The following is a 6,366-nucleotide window of genomic DNA, read 5'->3' on the forward strand; positions in this document are numbered from 1 at the left end:
GTCCCATTTCACGTGAGCGTTATTTGAAATTCCCGCGCGAGGTGATGCGACTGTGACGTCATGACCCTATCGACCAATCAGGATTTTCTGCGACCCGAGCTCCTTAAACGCTACGCATTCAAAGAACGAGCAAACGCCAGTGTCGCTGTCGTCGCCACGTCCAAAGCTTCCGTGGACGCTGGAGAGCGACCTGCAGCAAACAGGCGTCCGCTTCCAGGATAGCGGTCGGCGGCGACACTTCTATGAAGTCATCAGGCCCAAATCGAGGGACCACTTTTTTGGACGCGGTAAACTCGCCAGTCGGAGACGCGCTACAGGCACCATAGTCCTCATCAGCGCCTTCCGGATGGGCCACAAGAGTGAAAAATAACGGCGGTTCCCACGACGCGTTTCGTTGGCCTCGGTTGCAACCACCTCGTAGTCAGCAATCGTAAGCGGCCCTAATGCAGTCGGTCACGAGCAAACGCCCGTGTCTGAACTTGCCCCGCAGTAACACCACGCAATAAAACCGCCCGTACGCTCGCGCACATTGAATGGAAGTCAAACTTGTTGTACGGGTGTTTAGGAAGCGAGGAGTTAGTCTGCATCAGGGGGCGTCCGAGGTCTGTTGATGAGAAATCTAGTGAGTGCAGTGTGACCGCAACAATAGGATACTGAAATGTACACCACGATGGGACCTATTTGAACGTCCCGCTGTTTCGGAAGCAGCAGACGACCGCGACTTTTCGCTCTCGTGGGGAGAAGACGCGATAATAAACCGAGCAGCGAACTCTGAGTCGAGGAGTGCGACGTTCTACGACGGACCCACCACGATGGACGGCTGCCGATATTGGGGGTAAGCGACAGTTTTGGTGGCGAAAGCAACACCGCGTGCGCGCTAAGGAGAGGCGACCCGCGATGATAATCGAGCGCGGAAGCCCACGCGAAGATGGCCGGTTCCGATAGGGGCGAAATCAAACCTTCAAATCGGCATCGGTATCCATGCACGCCTGAAACATTGGCAATAAAACTGATTGGGGCTAGCTGGCAGTGTTGTACGGAACGGCGTTCCTGGAACGGGTTCCTTTTAGGAGGAACGAAGGAACGCCGCCGTTCCATTTTGCATCGCTGGAACGGGAACGCGTTACATTTTTACTGGAACGGAAAGAGTAACGGCCTTCCTATTTTTCGTCCAGTAGTAATTTTTATTTTGTTTCGAACAGGGAAATTTGGAAAGTACAAAAACAATATCTTTACGAAGTGCAGGATCTCGTTACCTTTTTGGCTACTAATCTTGTGGATTATTTTGTGTGTTCCTAGCTTGCTAAGAGTTGCTAAGAGGAGAGCTGGTGGTCATTGATTCTTTTTTGAGTGCCCGAAACTGCGGTGCAAAAAGTCGTAGGAAAAGACAAAGAAAGAGGGTTGTTTCAAGCTCAGCTACTTTCTTTGCTTCCACGAATCCTCCCAGAAATCAAAGGCCGACTACAGCCACTTGTGAACTTACATAACGAGACCTACAGTTACAACAAGATCACAGACTGCCAGACATCGAACGCACCCTTGTATCCCGAACATTGGTCACCTAAAAAATATATATATATATATAAAAAAAAAACATTATTTTTTCTTTTGCCCCCCCCCCCCCCCCCCCCTTCAAAATGAACAACAAAGCCAACCTCACAAAGAAGTATTTGTAGTTTTTAAGACTGACCTTCCAAAAGTCCTACCCTCTCCTCGGCTTGCTCGTCTTGCGGACAGCAACATCGAGAAGCAACATCGAGAAGCATCGAGAGCAAGGGACTTTGCTCAATTGAAACGCGTGAGGTTGCTGTAAAACGCTCTTACAATGTTGGGTAAAAGTACATTCGGCTCGTCTGAATCGTCCACTTTACAAACATGTATATGGTTAACAGCTGAGATTTTTAACTTGAATATATCAACCAATGAAACCCTGCTTCCGCTCGTTTTCTTCTGTTGCCCTTCCATAACGACATACAAACTCGTATGTTGACTACTAATGATATAGATAAAAAAAAAACTCTGCTTGATTAAACTAAATATAGTAATTAGCAAAATACAAATGTAACGTATATGTAACGATACGTTCCATTTTTCAAACTGTAACGGGAACGAGTTCCTTTTTCACAGATGTAACTTGTAACGGGAACGCGTTCCGAAAATCAGAAGGAACGAGGAACGAGCTTTCGTTCCTTTTTTTGAGGAACGTGTACAACACTGCTAGCTGGTACCTACCGATTAACACTGAAACAGGACGAAAAGCACACACGTGCGACACGGGCAAGCGCCAACTTCATCGACAGTTTGACGATGTTTAATGTTACATGAAACCAGTTAGAAGTTGGTGCTTGTCCGTGTCGTATGTGTGTCTTTTTCCGTCCTCTTTCAGTAATCGAAACACTGGCGGCCGCTTAAACCAGAGAAACGTGTCAAGTCAGAAAAGAAGCCACCACCGCGTGCGTTTACTTGCCGAATGGCGCGCACTTGTGACGTGCTTGAAAAAAGGCCAATCAGGGACGCGGAATAAACCGCGGGTTTATTCCGCGAGGAAATCCCAAGACGCCGCCGGCACAACGATAGTCCGCGGAAATGCGTTCGTCATCTGTGGTTTCTCCGCAATACACACAAGCGAGAGGAGAAACATCCCTTCCAGGGGCTCAACGGCGGGAGCATGTTTGGGATTTAAAAGCATCGTACCGATACTGTACCCAGTTTTAAAGGGATATCTTGACGGGCGACACTTTGCAGAGATTTCGAGCTCGTGGTCCGTCGTCGCCGCTATGGAAAAGAAACCCTTCTCGTCTCCCCTCTTGGCGCGAGGAGAGGGAAGTCGGGACTTCCCGTCAGCCGTGCAGAGCGAAGAGAACGAAGAGGGCAGCCCTGGCGTCCCGACAAGGCTGCGACGAAGGGAGAATCTTCGTGTCGTCTGCCTCAAACAGTTGTTTCCAAACGTTCCTCGCGTTATGCGAAATCCCACTTTGGCAGTATCCAGCTGTTACGCGTAATGTTGGATGGTTTTAGAAACTTCCACCGCGTTTACCCACTTCACGGATAACCGAGCACTCGTGGCAGCCGTTCGTGGCATCCACGACGCTAACCACGACGGCTATCAGAATTAACCACGTAGCACTTCCACCCTCGGGCGAAAAATACGACTTTTTTCCCAAGTAATGATTACCAACACGCATGACGGAGCACACTTTGCGCTGCTGGATATATCCGGATCCAGGTGGGACCAGTTTCATAATCAAACTGGGAAAGCTGGGAAGGTACTGCACTCAGTTTGAAGATATGAACACAGCTTTCACTAATAAGTTAAACGTGAAACATTTTTCGTGAAAAACATTTTGTCAGACAGAAAGAATATTATATCATCGTTTTTCTCGCTGAAAAGATTTCTTCACTGCAATTAATGCGACAGGCGCCCACAATGACATCTTTTGACTCTATGAATATTAGGCTTAAGGGGACGTCAGCCCATATAAAAATTTTGCTTTTTCATATTTTGATCTAGGTAACGCCACATTCTAAAACTTCCACATTTTGTCACGACTGCCAGCGACACATCCTCACGGAGTTTCGGCTTTCTGCCATACGTAGTTCATTTTTGCGGGCGGAAAAACTGTTTTATTCTCTCGACTGGGCCCTATAGATTGCTCGTGACGACTGGGCAAAAACCATGCTGGGCAGTTTTCAAGGTCCGACTTTACTGTATCCGGTGCAGCAAAAATAAAACTTACCACACGCGCGATGAACCATCGGCAGATCTAGTGAAAGATATCTGAAAACCCAGCTAAAAATTCCCATTAGAGCCCATTGAAATTCCAACTGGTTTTAATTGGAACCAATTGGTTTTAGTAGGTTCCAACTGGAAGCATACTGGCCAATGGGTCTCACTAATTGGAATTAGTTTTTCACTTGGAACGTGAATGGGCTCCAAATGGTTCCCATTGGCAGTGACCAACTAGATATCCAAAAACCTAATTGGTACCAATGGGTGAGACCGATTGGCCAGTGTCCTTCCCATTGGAACCCATCGGGAATTTTCAAATAGGAAAGAATGTGCTGTTGCGCGTTTCTTTCCAACAAATCGTCAAGAATCCAGTATGTGTACGGTGTACCCCATGGCACCCGTCGTTCCTCTTCCAGTCCCTTCAGCAATCCGGCTCCACTACCGACTTCACCTTTTCTTACCTGTGTCAGGGTATTGCACTATAGCTGAAAGCCAAAAGGCTGTGTGCCCAGTAAAACAAAGGGGCATCGAACACAGTCAGTCTGATTAACGCACCTTCAGCAACGCGGCTGAACTACCGACTTGACCTTTTATTGCCCATGTCGGGGCATTGCACTAGAGCCGGGAGCCAAAAGGACGCGAGTTTAGTAATGCAAAGGGGCATTGAGAACAGACTGGTGAATTAACCATCATCCGGAATGTTCCATATTGCTAGGGCCTCCTCTCCCCCCTCCCCCTCATACAGCATTTTGTCATGGGTAGGGGAGGAGGGGAGGGGAATCAAAATCCTGGCTACGTGCCTGCATTGAACACCTCCTCTTTCACACAGAATGTGCTATATGCTTGGCACTTAACAGTTTCCGACTTTGCACCCCTGAAATGGAAAAAAAGAAGACACAAGTGCCAAGTCAGTGTTCGGCTGAACATCGCGTCCTCACCGAGTGAACACCAGTCCAAGACGAATGCTGAGGCAACACAAATCCGGCACTACGGGCTAAGGCCCATTCACAGTGCTGCGTGTGACTACATTACGTTGGCTAAGCGTTCCAAACCTGAACCCTTAGTCCCTCCCTTCTTGAGTTGGAAGAATCGGCACCTGCACATAGAAAGTTCACACTTTCACCGAATATGCACTGAGCAGGTCAGTCTAAAGGCCCGTTAACATGCTTGCGACCTCTTAAAACTGGGTTCCTCAAAACCTCTTAGAACGAGAGGACACACTGGCGCCATCTATTGGGTAGTAGTGTAAACTTGGCGGTCCGGCATAATTTCTATTTCTCTCGCGCATTATCCTTTCTTTCTTGGCTCAAAAAACTTTTGTCAACGTTATAAACGAGCCTTTCTTACAGATATTACGCCCATTTGACCTCGGAAATGCTGCAAAACCTTTGCTCTTGTGAAATGCAGTTCCAGGATCACCGCATAGATGGCACCAGCGTGTTTTCTCGTCCTAAGAAATTTTAAGAGCTTTTAACAAGTCTCGTCTCTCTCGGTCCTACTCGGTTGCAAAAGTGTGAACGGGCCTTTACTCCGTGTGAAACCTCAAGGCATAGTAGTTCTCATTTTGTAAAAGGTGAGAGCAAAAATTTGCCAAAGTTCATGCTAAACCCGCTCCCAAATGACCAAGTTATCGACGCAATTCACTGGTGGCGCCATCTCTTGATAAGCACAGCGAGCACATGACGCATTCTGTTGTCTGCTTGCTGCGCCTATCGGGAGATGGTGCCACAAGAAAATAGCATTGCTTACTCGGTTGTCTGCAAACACGCCCAGCCTTAACTTTGGCAAACTTTTAGAGCGCAGCTCTTAGGCGCCCGATTCCGGGTTTCGTGGATTCGGCGTAACTGCGCTAAATTTAGCGGGAAAATTGACGTCACGTGACTTTAACACCAATTCAATCCCCCACTAAATTTAGCGGGGAAATTCAGTTTCTCCGCTAGATTTAGTGGAAACATGACGTCACGTGACCTCAACACCAATTCAATTACTTAGCGGGGAATTGAATTGGTGTTGGGGGTCACATGATGTCAATTTCCTGCTAAATCTAGCGGGAAAACTGTCGGAGGAGGTGAGGGTATGGAGGAAGAGGATGGAAGGATATGCAGGAGGAGGAAAGGAGGGTACAAAGAAGTAGGAGAAGGAGAGGAGAAGAGGAAATGAGGAGGAAGAGGGGAGAGACAAAGCAGGAGAGGAAGAAGAGAGAATAAAGGAGGAGGAGAGGTACAGAGGAGGGGCATACCCTCCCCTCCGCCTTCTCAAGAGCTGCGCTCCAATTTCGTATTACAAGGATTTGTAAACGTCTTTCATTCTTATACAGCCCGAAATCCCTGGTCTTAGTTTTTCATTCTAATTTTTTACGGAAAGAGAACTACGCCTTGAAATTTCACACGGTAAAAATGACCTGCCCGTTCACATTCAGTGAAAGTGTGAGCTTTCTATGTACAGGTGGCAATTCTTCTGGAGAGTTCTACAGCGGAAGGTCCGCTTGGGACACCTATAGTTACACAGTATGTGCATTCTGGTTTACAAGGTCTGCAGGCTTTTGTTCTGCTTTACGGCATCAATGACTGGGAGGAGTTCCTCAACTATTGATCAAGAACAACATGCGTTCCAGCAGATGGTTTGAGGACCCCTCG

This window comes from Ixodes scapularis, unplaced genomic scaffold (assembly GCF_016920785.2).
Source record: "Ixodes scapularis isolate PalLabHiFi unplaced genomic scaffold, ASM1692078v2 PGA_scaffold10__122_contigs__length_95168666, whole genome shotgun sequence".
In the NCBI taxonomy this organism is placed as follows: Eukaryota; Metazoa; Arthropoda; class Arachnida; order Ixodida; family Ixodidae; genus Ixodes; species Ixodes scapularis.